The following is a 17,130-nucleotide window of genomic DNA, read 5'->3' on the forward strand; positions in this document are numbered from 1 at the left end:
CCACAACATCAGATTTTAATGCACCACTATATTGGTCAAGAACTCTTCCACTGTTGCTAAATGCACTCTCTGAAGCTACTGTTGTAATTGGAATAGCTAGCACATCTTGGGCCATGGCTACAATTTGATGGCATCTAAATTGATTTGCTTTTCAATAAGCTAATATGTCTAAATTGATCTTTCGATCCATTCTTGGCTCATCAAGTTACAAATCCAACTGAGACTTTCGAGGTGTAAATTCTATAGTATCTAAAGAATCAAATTCCTATACAATATTACAAATATATACAAAAACCCATCAAAAGTGTGTTTATAAATGATTTTTGTCAAATGAAAAAAAGAAGTAAAATAAATAATAGTTTAGAGTAATATACCTTGCCCCAATCTAAAGCAACAAATGAAGAAGAAGTTTGTTGTTGATCCATCATTGAATTGTGCTTGCTTGCATTATTGTCACCACTTGACCCACAAAGATTTTGCTTATGTATAGAATTTTCATACTCAGAAAATAAGCCATACAAGTCAATCCTAACTTGTTTTGCTTCGGTCAACCCATCATCACCATAAAGCTTCCTATAACAATACTCAATAAAACCTAGCTTGTACATAGGATCCAAAATCACAGTAATGGCCAAAATTCTACTATATGCACTCCAATACTTTTTAAACTTCGCCATCATTTTTGTTGCCATGGAACTCATATACATATCATCACTATTCATGTTTTCTTTCAAAGTCAAATGAGCAGTAAACACCAATGGGAAGTACAGATTTGCAGTCATATATTTGGAACCCGAGAAAAGACAAGTAATATCATTAAAAACTCTAAGAAATTTGCAAATCTTTTCTACATTAACCCATTCATCTTCTGATGGACAATGCTTGAAATTAGAATCACTCAGTCTAAGATGAACAAAAGCATTCTGATAATATAAAGCACTATCGAGCAACATAAAAGTTGAATTCCATCTAGTAGGAACACCTCGCCTAAGACCTTTTTTGGAATCTAGAGTGCAAAGACTGACACACTCTAAGAACTTGACTTTTCTAGCTTGAGATCCCTTAACATACTTTATAGTTTCCATAATCTTTAACCGAATCATCAATTTCTTTCATACCATCTTGCACTATCGAATTTAAAATGTGAGCTGAACATCTCATGTGAAAAAACTCTCCATGATTCAAAAGACTACCCTTGCTATTCAACAGTTTTTTCAACAATTCCACATATGTATCATTAACACTTGCATTATCCAAAGTGAGTGAACAAACCCTACCATCAATTTTCCAACCACACAAGAAATTATGAATTTTTTCACACAAAGCTACACCCGTATGTGGAGGAGGCAAATAGAAAAAGTTCAAAATCCTATTTTGAATAGTCAAATCTTTATCAATAAAATGTCCAGTCAAACAAATATACTCATCAGTTGTAATTGAAGTCCAACAATCAGAAGTAAGGCATATCCTACTAGTGGTTGACTCCAACAAAGACCTGACCTTATTTTTTTCTCTACTATATATCTTCATGCAATCAACCTTACAAGTATTCCTCGAAAATAAATTCAAATCAGGTTTAAAATACCTAAACAAATCCTTAATCCCGTTCCATGTAACAAAATGAAAAGGCAAATCATGTTTGATAACAACAATAGCAACTAACTCTCTAAAGTCATTAATGTCAAACTTTGTGTGTACAATTGTTCCATCAGTCAAAGCTATCATGGTTTGACCTATATCTCTAGTATCTTATCTAGGACACTTCTTTATATGCCGTGACAAGTTACATGTCCCAAAAGCGCTATCAGCCTTGTATGATTTCCTACTCCTCTTTCCATCGCTCTTAGCATTTGCATTTGTAGTCTCTCCTTCTCATTCATCATCTACCTCCATGACATTGACATCATCATCACTGTCAATAGTTTCAATATTTGCTTCACTCTCAATTTTAATCTAACCTACTTCTGTAGTACTAGTCATCTGCACAACAATTAAAGACAATATCTAATAAGCTAATCTATATCAGAAAGTTTAGTTTAATATGCTAATAAGACCAAAAACACATGAATCTATAATCTGTATCAGAAGAAAACACCAAAAACACATGAATCTGTATCACAACAACTTGTATCAAAAGAAAAACTCAGAAAACACATGAATCACAAAACAGAAAAACTGATTTTCGTTAAACAGGTTCATGTGAATAATAATCGGTATCAGAAAACAACTTGTTAACATAATAAACACAACAAGTAACATAATGATCTGTATCAAAAGAAAACACCAAAAAACAATGAATCACAAAACAGAACAAACAGTGATAATCAAATATAATAACACAAATAAAAGTCTCCAATATAAAAAAGAACCAAGAAAATAAACTTAAAAAGTAAAGGAAGAGTTTTCAGAGATAACCTTCTTCATAGAGAGGATGGTAAGGAGATCAGAAACGACGGCGGAAAGGTAGCGGCGGTGGAAAGTAGTTTAGGGTTTGAAATTTTTTGAAGGAGAAAGGGAAATGAGAGAATCGGTGTTGTGGGTTGGTGGTGGCTGGATAAGTGAATGGAAAACCTAACAATTTGTTACATATATATATCAAGCTCAGAAATTACTATTATACCTATAATAAAATCTGATATTTTTAATATCTAAACGGGTTATACGGGCCGGATTTGGCGGGTTAGTGAAACAGATTGACCCGACATGTTAACTCATCTAATATTATACGGGTTGTAATGAGTTTGTGAGTCAACCCGCGACCCAACCCATTTATTAACCGAGTTCTACGAGTCGACCCATTTAACACTTTGACCCATTAAGCCTCAACCCTAACTCGCTTAATTTGCGGGTTACACAAATCATGTTATTGTGTCATGACCCATATTGACACCCCTACTTTGTTTGTAACGGATTTGTTAAGGGTCATTGGCATGTGGAAAGCTTCTCACGAAAGCATCCCATTCATGAAATATACCAAATATTAGGTAGTAACCCATATTGTACGCCCCTGTTATTAATAGTAAATTGAACTGGTGGAGTTGTTCGTTGTAAATTGTCTTGGAACAAATTAGATATGCTCAAAACCTTAAAATCGTTGTTCGACTCTGTAATACCAAAATATGCGTGCCATATCCAAAGATCTACTAAAGCGATAACTTCAAGCATGATTGTTGGATGCCCATAATCTCCTCGGGTGTATTTCCATTTCCACGTAATTGGACAATTCTTCCATGCCTAGTGCATACAATCAAAATTGCCTAGCATTATAGAAAACCAATGTTGTTCCTCGTGCATCAGAATCAAATATTATATATCAGCAGAATTAGGCCTCTTTATATACACGGGCACATACATTTTGATAACAATACGACAAAGTTTTTGTATTCACCAAAAGCATCAGCGGGGGATCCATACACAAACATATGCATATATGTAATGCATTTTTGTAGTGCAGACAGACCGTTTATTTTTAGAGCATCAACTCTTTGTTGGAAATAACTTGTGTGGTTTGGCAAGTCATCCACTATATATTAGAACATATTTCTACTAATTGAATTGTCTGCGAAATATTTCATCCGAGTAAACCGGTTTAGCCGAAAAGTAGTCATTATATAGACGTACTGCAGCAACTTCACGATCACGTCTTACATATTTTCTTCGCAGATGTTTAAAAGTTTGGGCTACTTGTTGTTGTCTTGTTCAATGAGATAGAGATGAAGTTGTTCATCCTCTTGAATCATCTAGATCATCATGTACCTTTGTTCCTCGAATTCCACACTACTATTTGAAGGTATTTTGGTTTGAGATTGTGAGGTTGTGTTGCTTTGAAGATTGTGAGGTTATTTGAAGACATTATATATATATATATATATATATATATAAGAGATCCAGTGTGATAGATTTATTTTAGTGTGACAAGTCTTATTGTGTGATAATAACCAATTTTGTAATTAACCAAGGGAGGTGGCAAATTTGTAAATAAAAGAAAAGAGAAAATTGTTTTATTTCTTTTCTTTAAAATACATTTTCCCGGCTTTTCCAACCTCGTTTTTCAAAAAATATTATACCGTTGGAATCTTCGTAATTAGACGGTCATTTTAAGATCCCAGAAGCTCAGGTAAAAAATATTCCGGTGAACATAATCCGGCGATCTATTTTTTGTGAGAAAAAAATGTCCAGAAAATTTTCAAAAACTTCTAGAAAATGTAAAATATTATTCTGAGAAACTTTAATTCTTGACTCAAAGTGAGATTCCTTACGGTTTAGTCCCAAATCAACGGAATCCAGCGATTAGATGGGCGTTTTTCGAAAAAAAAAACAGAAAGTGCCCAAAAATTTCTTAAAAAATTCTAAAAAATGTAGAACATTAATCTGAGAAACTTTAATTCTTGGGTTGAAGTAGTATTTCTTACGGTTTAGTCCCAATAAAAAATTTCCTTAATTTTATCCATTTTACATGTTTCAACAATTTGTTGGGTCAAAACCGTAAGGAATATCATTTTGAGCCAAGAATTAAAGTTTCTTAAAATGATATTCTACATATTTTGAAATTTTTTGATAATTTTCTGGATACTTTTTGGTCATACCTTTTAGCACTATGTGTTGGAATATTTTGTTGGAACAATATAACAATTCTGTTGGAACAATATGAGTATTCTGTTGGAACAATATAACTATTCTGTTGGAAAATTGCTACACTGACTTGAAACAATTGGTACACAGATTTATTATGTTGGAAGAATATAAGAATTAGAATTATTTTCTAAATAATATAACTAATATAAATTTGAAGATCCTATATTAAATGCTAAAAAACAAAAATGAAATTGAAGACATAGATAATAAAATTGATTTGGAACAATTGGTAAACTGATTTATTATGTTGGAACAATATAAATATTATGCTGGAATAATATAACTATTTTGTTAGAAAAATTGGTAAGCTGATTTATTCTGCTGTAACAATATAAGTATTATGTTGGAACAAATGGTACACTGATTTGGAACAATTTCGTATACTGTTGGAACAATGTAAGTAGGACAAAAAAAAACATGTCTAGAAAATTATCAAAAAATTCCAAAACATGTAAAACATCATTTTAAGAAACTTTAATTCTTGGCTCAAAGCGAGATTCCTTACAGTTTTGACACAACAAATTGTTGAAGCATTTAAAATAGATAAAATTAAAGAAAAAGTTTTATTGGGACTAAACCGTAAGAAATCCCGCTTTAACCCAAGAATTAAAATTTCTGAGAATAATGTTTTACATTTTCTGAAATTTTTTGAGAATTTTCTGGGCATTTTATTTCTCACCGGAAAACGTCCACCCGGATTCCGTTCACCGGAATTTTTTTTACCTGAGCTTCATCGATATCAAAATGACCGTCTAATTTAGACGAGTCTAATAGTATAAAAAATTTTGAAAAACGAGGTAAGAAAGGTCGAGAAAATATATTTTAAAGAAAAGAAATAAAATAATTTTCCCTATCATCTGTTTCCTTTTATTTACAAATTTGCCACCTTGTATTTTTCAATTATTATTAAAACAACGTACTTTTGTTATGTCACACAATAAACTCCGTGCCACACCTAGACCACTTATCGCACTGGATCTCACACACATACACACACATATATATATAGGAGAGATCAGGTATGACACATTTCTTATGGTGTGATAAGCCTTATTGTGTGACAAGGACCAATTTTATAATTAACCAGGGGAGGTGGAAAATTTATAAATAAAAGGAAAGAGAAAATTGTTTTATTTTTTTTCTTTAAAATTCATTTTTCTGACTTTTCCAACCTCGTTTTTCAAAAACTTCTATACCGTTGGACTCGTCTTAATTAGACGGTCATTTAAGATCCCAGAAGCTCAGGTAAAAAAAATTCCGGTGAACAGAATCCAGCGATTTGTTTTTCTGTGAGAAAACAAATGCCTAGAAAATTTTCAAAAAATTCTAGAAAATTTAAAACATTATTCTGAGAAACTTTAATTCTTGACTAAAAGTGAGATTCCTTACGGTTTAGTCCCAAACCAACGGAATCCAGCGATTAGGTGGGCGTTTTCCGGCGAGAAAACAGAAAGTACCCAGAAAATTCTCAAAAAATTCCAGAAAATGTAAAACATTATTTTGAGAAATTTAATTCTTGGGTCGAAGCAGTATTTCTTACGGTTTAGTACCAATAAAAAACATTTCTTAATTTTATCCATTTTACATGCTTCAACAATTTATTGGGTCAAAACCGTAAGAAATCTCATTTTGAACCAAGAATTAAAGTTTTTTAAAATGATGTTTTACATATTTTAAAATTTTTTGATAATTTTCTAGGCACTTTTTGGTCTTACCTTTCAGCACTATGTGTTGCAATATTTTGTTGGAACAATATAAGTATTCTGTTGGAACAATATAACTATTTTGTTGGAACAATATAATTATTCTGTTAGAAAAATTGATACACTGATTTGAAACAATTGGTACACAGATTTATTCTGTTGGAAGAATATAAGAACTAGAATTATTTCTAAATAATATAACTAATATAAATTTGAAGATAATATATTAAATATTAAGAAACAAAAATGAAATTGAATACATAGATAATAAAATTAATTTGGAACAATTGGTAAACTGATTTATTATGTTGGAACAATATAAGTATTATGCTGGAATAATAGAACTATTTTGTTGGAAAAATTGGTACGTTGATTTATTCTGTTGGAACAATATAAGTATTATGTTGGAACAAATGGTACACTGATTTGGAACAATTTCGTACACTGTCGGAACAATGTAAGTAGGACAAAAAATGTGCCCATAAAATTATTAAAAAATTCCAAAACATGTAAAACGTTATTTTAAGATACTTTAAATCTTGGCTCAAAACGAGATTCCTTACGGTTTTGACCCAACAAATTGTTGAAGCATGTAAAATGGATAAAATTAAGGAACAAGTTTTATTGGGACTAAACCGTAAGAAATCTCGCTTTGATCCAAGAATTAAAGTTTCTCAAAATAATGTTTTACATTTTCTAGAATTTTTTGAGAATTTTCTGGGCACTTTTTGGTTCGCCAGAAAACGCCCGTCCGGATTCCGTTCACCGAATTTTTTTTACTTGAGCTCCAGGGATCTTAAAATGTCCGTCTAATTTAGACGAGTCTAATAGTATAAAAAAATTCGAAAAACGAGGTTAGAAATATTGAAAAAATGTATTTTAAAGAAAATAAATAAAACAATTTTCGCTATCATCTCTTTCCTTTTATTTACAAATTTACCACATTGCCCTTTTCAATTATCATCAAAACTATGTAGTTTTGTTATGTCACATAATAAACTATTTGCCACACTTAGACCCCTTGTCGCACTGGATCTCACCCCTATATATATTTATATACACAACTCATATAAAAAATGTTATCTTTTACAGTCTGGATACACCTTATAGGCTGGAGACTACTTGTATCAATAATTTAATTTTTACAGCCTAGATAAAACTCATAGCCTGGAGACAGCTCATATCAATACTATTAACTTTATAGCCTAGATACAACTCATAGCTTGGAGACAGTTCATATCAATAATGTTAACTTTTACAACCTGGATACAACTCATGGCCTAGATACACCTCTTAGCCTAGAGACAACTCGTATCAATAATTTTATTTTTTTTACAGCCTAAATACATTTTTAATAGGGATAAGTACAAAAAAAAATGCATGTGGTATACCGGTTTTGCGAACTGGGACCTGTGGTTTTTTTTTTACAAACTCAGGTCTGTGCTACACGCCGTTAGCAAACAGAGGTAAAATTGACTAACGGTGTTAAAATTCAAAGCGAAAAGAGTTAATTTGGTCCTTATATTTATTTATTTTATAAATTAACACCCCTAATTATCTAATTATCACAAATAACCCCCAAAATCAAAAATAAATATCAAAAATACCATCTTCTCATCTCTTTTTAATTTTTAATTTTCCTTCTTCTTTCTCTCTCTTCTCTCTCTCTTCTTCTTCTTCTTCTTCTTCCTCTCTTCTCCTTTCTTCTTCTTCTTTTTAATTTTTTTTTTGACATTTCCATTGAAGAACGTCTGGAAATTCCAGACGTTCTTCAATTCTGGAAATTCCAGACGTTGAAGAATGTCTGGAATTTCCAAACGTTGAAGAACGTCTGGAATTTCCAGACGTCTTCAACGTCTGGAAATTCCAGACGTTCTTCAACGTCTGGAAATTCCAGACGTGAACGTCTGGTCCAGACGTTCAAGTCTGGAATTTCCAGACGTTGAAGAACGTGAACGATGGTAGCGGCGTGCGATGACTTCAGAAGCAACAGACAGTCGGTGACGAGGTAGGAGGGTCGAAGAACTCTGGCGACAGTGATTCAAGGTTCTACAGTAGTGGGTCTGTAAAATTTTTAGGTAATATTTTATAATTTTTGTTCAATTTTTACATAAAGTTGAAGACTTTGGCATAGTTATTGGTATTTGAAGCTTGGTTTTCTTTATTGTATGAGGTGAATTTAGGATTTTTAATAAAATTCTTTGAGAATTAGGTGTATATAATTTGCAGAACAATTTCATTTTTAACATTGAAAAAATTTAAAAAAAAGAAGAAGAAAGGAGGAGAAGAGAGGAAGAAGAAGAAGAAGAAGAAGAGAGGAGAGAGAGAAGAGAGAGAAAGAAGAAGGAAAATTAAAAATTAAAAGAGATGAGAAGATGGTATTTTTGATATTTATTTTTTATTTTGGGGTTTATTTGTGATAATTAGATAATTAGGGGTGTTAATTTATAAAATAAATAAATATAAGGACCAAATTAACTCTTTTTGCTTTGAATTTTAACACCGTTAGTCAATTTTACCTCTGTTTGCTAACGGCGTGTAGCACAGACTTGAGTTTGTAAAAAAAAACCACAGGTCCCAGTTCGCAAAACCGGTATACCACATGCATTTTTTTTGTACTTATCCCTTTTTAATAAGGTTGGAATTTGAAATAATGATTATAAAATTCAGCAAAAGATGCTTGTCTCTTTGCTCTGCCATTTTAACTCGTTTCAAACTATTCCATCAGATGTATTGTCATTTATTTTTACCTTTTACGACTTTTGCTGCTTTTTTAGCCACCTTCTGACCCATTGAACGTTGTTCGTTCGCTCCTTCTGTTTCACCTTCACTTGCCTCATGAGTTGAGCCTGAAGATGTGCATGCACCTATTGAAGAATTTTTTTGTTCTTTTTGAAGAACATTAAGCCTTGTTTTTATCTGAAAACTCATGCCACTTAGGTTGCCCTTTTAGGATTTCCCAATAGTGAATATAATGATTTTTTTTAAATTTAATTTCTGAGTGAATAGTTCATTGACCTTACCAATTACTTATGCTTCGTCATGGCCACTCATGCACTACGTCGATAAGCCATTTAGATGTCAGTTCAAAACCGCCGTCCTATAAGAAATAAAACTGTCACGAGGCTTGTTATCGTCTGATGGATCTTTAGACAATAGTTGGGTTCTGTCATGTGAAGGAATGTCACATGACATAAGCCTATTGGTAGACTGTCATATTACTCGTGTTACGCTGACAACTTATTTATTATTACCGTCACCTATATGGGCATTGAATGACATCCTACTAATTAAAATTGTCAAGATATATTTGGGCAATTGGCATATTGGTAACTGCGATGATAGTTTGAATAATAATTTCTGTCGTTGTAGCTTGTTTCAGATGGCATAGGTCTTAATCAATCATGTCAATGGATTTGTTTTCGGATGACAGATTCGTTTCTTTTTGTGTCTTCCTATTTTTGTTTAGATGACAATTTTTTTGATTAAATGTGGCTCTTTGCTTTCTTCTTCAAACGAGTTTCTGATTTTTACCTGAATAATGAACTTTACATACTCAATGAACATGAAATTTTGTATATCAATAATTTTAAATTAATTGGAAACTAATGCTCATAATTTGTTTACGTGAGTTCAAATAAATTTCTGAGTGTATTATAAAAAATAAAAGCAATACATATCCATGCGAACAACAAAAGGCCAGACTTCATATCTCGGCCATATCGAAAAAGCAAGTCCTTTTGAGTAATTCCCAAGTCTTGATGTCTGCATAACCAAAAGTAGGTCATTAATTACAGATCATTATTTCAATAACCCTAAACCCATTTACCATTTCCCCTTCCATGACCTTTCACTTACCCACCCACCTCTAACTAGTATAAATATAAAGCTTTTCACTTCTTCAAGTTTTACTGCATTCTAAAAAAAAGTTCAAGCCAAGATTAAAAGTCCATAAACCAGTATATGTACCCTAAGCATACAATGAGGTATGATGTTTGGCACCTCCATATACTCGTTGAGTTGGAGTTGGCCCAACTCCAGCAGGAGTCACCTAGATGGCTACTCAGTTGTTTAGGTATCTTACTCACCCAAAAGTTGTGCATTGTTCTTCCTTTTCTATTTTTGCTAATTCATGCTTGCTGCTATGCATGTCCTATGAATAGAGACCAATTAAAATGGTCTTTCATGATAAAGGGCCCTCAATACACTCCGTATGAAGGAGGTGTATACAAAATCAAAATTCTCTTCCCTCTCCATTTCCCCTCCACACCTCCATTTGTAAGAACACAAACTTATTAATACATTGTAATATTACATATATGCATATCACTGATGAAATTATTCTTATTCTCAGTTTTGCTTCAGGACTAGGATTTATCATCCTAATATTAGTCCTTTGGGAATGGTATCTCTTCCCCAGCTACTTGCTCGCCCTTCCTTCCCGCTACCATGGTTAGATTTATCTATTTATCTATGCATTTATCTATCTTTGGGGTCTAATATATCTATCCATGTTTGGGGCCTAATTTATCTATGGATTTTCTAGCCGGTGTGGCGTATTTATGCAATGATGATAGAGCTCTTCATTGAGGGGACATTTCCTGGGCAAGAACAAATTACTGAGCAATACCTCGGCAATAGGGCAGATTATGTTTCAACTGCCATGAGATGGACTGAAGAGCATGCAAGGGGGGCATGATGTGCGAATAGCATGCAAGGAGGACTGCATGCTAAACAAACATTAGAGTTGGAGGTTGAACAAGTGAAGAATTGGAGAGGCATGAAAAGCAACTAGAAGAACAAAAGCTTCAAATTGATTGCCAAGGGAACTGGCTTTCTCAGTGCATTTTCTAACTTGTGCATATATGTCTTATTATGTGATGAACTTATTCCTTTTTTGAAATACAAAGTAGACATCTAATGAACAACTTATTCGTATAAGATCATGGTAATCAGTTCATATGTGTATTGTTGAGCGATTTCCGCAAGTGCACGGTTTCGCTTGTAGTAATAAAAAGATATCGATCCCACAGAGAACGCTTTTTAACGAAAACTTATATTAATTCAGTTTAAATACAATTTAAGGTTTATAAAATAAATAAACGTTATTTGAAATTGGTTTGGTTTTGAAATTGATTGAACAAGAATTAGGGTAGAATGTGTAGAGTGTTAGAAATGTCTTCTGATTTAGGGATGAATTTACAAAACAGGAACATTTAGTTCTTTTTAGAAAAACGATTAAATGTATTCATTTACATTAAGCAAAGAAGTCAACTTTAAACTTTGTACATTATGAAAATGTAATATCATAAGCTCCTTCAATGTATTGGGCTTTGAACTGCTTTCGATCTTAATCCAAAGTATCGTGCCCTAATCAACCTGGTACTAATCTTTAACATTAAAAGTACCAACTCGTTTAGGTTGTTCAACAAAGTTTCCTTGTAATGATTTTGAATTTAACTACGTTTTAATGAAAACACCAGAACTCACTTTAGTGGATTGGTTACCATAAGTGCTACTTAAAAATGAATTGAAGAGAACCAACTTTATTAGATGAAATATGAATTGAAACAAGTTTACAGAGAACAGAAAGCATGGAAACTTTTGACGATTGCAAGTGAAAGGTTGTCAATTCTTCCCTTGGGCTTCGTTAGAGTTTGTCAGACTCCGGGGCGAATCCTCTACTCAATCTTCTCGTTGTATCTTCGTTATAGGGATGCGGACGGCCTCTACCAAAATGTAAACTAATAAGACCGAATCTAAACGCTACTGTGTTTGTAATTATCTTATAAACAATGTGTGTACACCATATTGCTTTTTACAGAATCGAACTCTAATCTCTGACTCATTTCTGAGTCAGAGTTTCTACATAAACTTTGCTCTAATCTAACTCTCTCAATATTACATTACATAACATAACATAACATGTTACATAACATAAAAACAACAACAACAACCTTTCTCTCCATATCAACTCTTTATTTATAGATGTTGAAGGGTTGTGATTGAAGTGATGTGTCCTTGGTGAAGAGTTGTATCCGTTGGTTAAGAATTGTGTCTATTGTGAAGAATCATGTCCGTTGTGAAAGGACGTCTTTATCCACTTGAACGAACGCGTTTCTTGGATTTCAGCATGTGTTAAATGCTCTTTGTGAATTTCTGCACTTACCGAGGATGGTAATCCGCGGCCGTGAATGACGTAGCACTGAGCTGAGTGACGGACGAAGGGAAAAATGGTTAAACAACGCGTGTCGCGACCGCGGGTTTGGGATCCACTGTCGCGGCCCGGTAGGTTTTCTTTGTTCTTTGCTTTCGTTCGTGTCTTCGATTTGGCGCTTTCGATTTACGTCGTCTTTGACTCCTTTTGTAGGGTTTTTCTTCTGTTTTAGATCCTTTTTCGTTCCTATTTGGATTTTACCAAATATTTAGGTACCTCGCAAGAAAGAAAGATATTTGGAAGTAAAAGTACTCTAAATAGATATAAATAACATAAATTCGTAACAATATTGATGTAAATATTAATGATATTTTAGGTATATTTTGGGCTTAACATGTATATTCAAGTTACACCAAAAGACATCTAATCAGTTTAAGTTAATCCGTTCATATGTAGATTCATATCACACCCGAAGACATCTAATCAGTTTGCTATCTAACTTGTTTGCTGATCAATCATATCGTTTTCAAGTCATAAAAAAACATACAAGTATCCTAAATTGATATAAAAGTTCACACCTTGACTACATGCTTCATACACATACTCAATGAATTTAAATGGCGAAATCAGTTCATACCCAATATAACTCACATATATGTCAAGCAAACATACAAGCTTAGTCAGTTCATACCAATTTATTTAGTTGCAGCATACTTATTCAAGTGATGAAACATATATGTCTACAACTTCACTAATGACCCTTTACATGGCGAAATTAGTTCATACCAATATAACTCACGTATATGTCAAGCAAACATACAAGCTTAGTCAGTTCATACCAATTTATTTAGTTATGGTATACTTATTCAAGTGAATGAAACATATATGGCTACAACTTCACTCATAACCCTTTACATGGCGAAATCAGTTCATACCAATATAACTAACGTATATATGTCAAGAAAACATACAAGCTTAGTCAGTTCATACCAATTTATCTAGCTGTAGTATACTTATTCAAGTGAATGAAACAGATATGGCTACAACTTCACTCACGACCTTTTACTAGATACATGCTCAATGAACATCTAAAGTATAAGAGTATGGCTACAACTTCACTCATGACCCTTTACTACATACTTCATACACATACTCAATGAACACCAAACAATTTGCAACATGAAGCATCTTCTTCCTTTACTACAATGCTTCATACACATTTATATTCATACACATACACATTTATATTCATACACATTTCTCGAATAAGATAACAATCAATAAGTCACGAGTGTTTGCTAAAACATTTGTTGAAAAGAAAACTCGAATAATAAGACACTCGTGACTTACTGAGACTAACTTTCTAGGCTGAGCATTCCGCAAAGTCACAAAAAAACTCCTTTATCAAACAAGCTTGGTGATTAGAGGCTTCAGAGAGTAGGAGAATATCATCAGCAAAGAAGATATGGGAGATAGCAGTGCCACCATGGGAAAGCTGAACAGGTCGCCACTCACCTTGATGAATCACATCAATAATCATATGGCTTAATCTCTCCATATATAGCATAAAAAGATAGGGAGACAACGAGTCCCCTTGTCTGAGCCTCTTAGATGGCTGAAAGGCCCTCAACCATTCCCCATTCCACAAAGTCTGTATGCTCGACCCTCTAACACAAGCCATGATCAAAGACACAAAAGGATCTTCCAGTCCAATAGCACTAAGAGTCTGCTCAAAGAATGACTAGGAGATTCTATCATAAGTTTTTTTGAGGTCCAGATTAAGCACCATGAGTCTCCACACTCCCCTTTTTCGCTTGAAAGAGTGGATTGTTTCTTGAAGAAGGATAATGTTATCAGCTATCTGGCGACCATGCACAAAGCTGCTTTGGGATGGGTTGAAAATAGAACGAAGAAAAGGCTTGATGCAGTTGAAAATACATTTGGTTATCACTTCGTATAAAATGTTGCATAAACTGATTGGGAGAAATTGAGCAATGCTTTCTGGATTAGCAACCTTAGGTATGACGGTAAGGAAAGTTTGATTCCAATCTGAAGGGATATTGCCCGTTGACAAGGCATGTGACACCGAATCAGTGACATGTTTCCCAACCAATGGCCACAACTTCTGAAAGAATCCAGCTTGATACCCGTCAGGACCAGGGGCCTTATACAGACTCATGGTAAAAAGCGCAGTGTGAATCTTAGTACCAGAAAATGGCAGTTGTATTTGATCCAAATCACCATAAGGTAGGAGCGGAAACTGACAATCCGTATACAGGGGAGGCTGATTCTGCACTTCCTTCGTATATAATTTTGCAAAAAAGCTCGAGACCATTTCCTTAACCGTGTCTATATGTAAAATCCAGATGGCATTTTAATTTTTAGCCTTTCAATTTTATTTCTGCGACGTCGAATAATGGTTGAAGTATGGAAAAATGAGGTGTTCCAGTCACCAAATTGCAGCCATTGCATCCTAGATTTCTGAAACCAAAGATTTTCCTCTTAAAGAAGCATATTATCCAACTCAGTAAGCAGTTTCCTCTCTAACCTTATCATCCCTTGGGTTGCTCTGACTGCTATTCTTTACTGAACCCCTGCTAGTCGACAAATGATTCTCCTCTTGATGTAACCAATGTTGCCAAACACCCGTTGATTCCAGTTCCGGTGAATGGGAGTGAGACTATGTAGCGCTTCCTGAATATCTGGCTGACTATTCCAATTATACTGAAAAAAGTGCTGAAAAGTGATATGTTGCATCCATACTGACTCAAAACGAAAAGGTCTATGCACAGGATGAGCGGGTTGAATACGAAGATCCAGAAGGAGCGGAACATGATTCGAGCGGTGACGGGGGAGATGCCGAACAACTGCCTCCGGGATAAGATTACAAAAATGTATATTACAAAGAGCCCTATCAAGTATACAAGCCATTCTGGTCCGCGAGGTCAAGCCTTTAAACCAGGTGAAAGCCGGTCCCATAAACTCCATATCAATCAGCTCCATATCATTAATCCAATTTGCAAAAAAAAAAAACTGCATCTATCCATGACATATGGCACCTCCCTGCTTCTCAGCCCCACTTTTAATACAGTTGAAATCTCCTATGATAAGCCAAGGAGAAGAGACATGAGCTTTTATTGTCAACATTATTAAGATAAAATCACTTGAAAACCATCCGAGGACGGACATAAATAAAGCTTGCAAGAAAAGACAGTCCTTGGTTCAGGCCTCCCACCAGAGTAACAGAAGAGTGAAGAAATCATCTATTACACGAGATAATAGATACATTTACCTTTTGTAGCATTCAAAAATAGCCAAATACCCCCACTGAACCCTTCAGTATCAATGACATCAACATCAGTAAAATTAAGCTTCCGACGTAGGTCTTCCGCTCTAGTTGAGGGGAGCCTAGTTTCCAAAAGAGCAAGAACATAAGGTCTGTGAGTAGATATCATAAATCGAAGAGTCCGGTGAAACTCATTACCACCAGCTCCAAAGTAATTCCAAGACATAATCATTAGAGAAGAAAGAGATCGGACAAAAAAGGCGATACAGAGGGGAACCATGTTAGCACGGGGGTATGCACCAACTCATCTAGACTAACATTCGTAGGGCAAGGAGTCAACGGAACTCTCGTAGCCATACCTTGGCAACTTCTCTTATATCTCCCATGATATACATCAGGGGCTATACTATTTTCCTTATTCTGGTTTTCCTGGTCAACATCCGTACTTGCATCAGTAGCATCACTTAACAGCATACCAAAGGTATTATGAGACTGCAGAATACAGATTCTTGAAGGATTAGCTTGCTTGCCCTTTGCTGCTTCCGGAAGCCGAAGCTTGAAAGGCAAACTTATTCTTCACCATAGCATCTGTTCCTTGCCTCTCCCCCAAACATGGCTGAGAAGTGGTCCTGGTTGCTCGAGGTGGAATAGGGGCTGCCACTTCAACCGAGCTAAGACTTCTGGTATCCGCAGCCCATGTGATAGTGTCTATTTTCTTCACCCCCGGAGTATATGTCCTCTTAGTTACACACATCCATTCTCCATACAAGCTCTCATTGGCATTAGTATCCATGGTCTTAGTCTCTTCATATCCCTGCAGTGCACTTGCAGTCTTCTTTGTATGTTCTTAGAGCTGAACAGTCTCATCAGACTTGTCCATTGTACCACGAGTGGTTCCTTTTTCCATAGGCATGGTATTGCCTATATTCACCGTAACACTTGTATGATTGAAGCTTTCCTTAAAATGACCATATCTACCGTATTTTGTAAATGCAGTATACAAACCTTTGTATTCAACATGATATGTCTAGCCATTAAGGAGGGATTGAGCAACAAGTGGGTTTTCAAGGTCAATCTCAACACAAACTCTGGCAAATTTTCCCCTAGTTGTACCTTTAGTATTCTTATCTGCTCTAATCGCCTTACCAAATGAATTTCTAATTAACATGAGGGCATCCTCCTGATAGTATTATAGAGGGAGCTCAGGAAAACAAGCCCAAACTACAGTAGACTCAACTGTGGATGTCCAGGGAACAAAGGAGGGAGACCATGTTCTCATAGTTAGATAGTGCCCTTGTACCAACCATGGGCCATCCTGAAGAACATGATCCCTATCAGATAATTTATCG

The sequence above is a fragment of the Euphorbia lathyris genome, chromosome 5, assembly GCF_963576675.1.
Source record: "Euphorbia lathyris chromosome 5, ddEupLath1.1, whole genome shotgun sequence".
Lineage (NCBI taxonomy): Eukaryota > Viridiplantae > Streptophyta > Magnoliopsida > Malpighiales > Euphorbiaceae > Euphorbia > Euphorbia lathyris.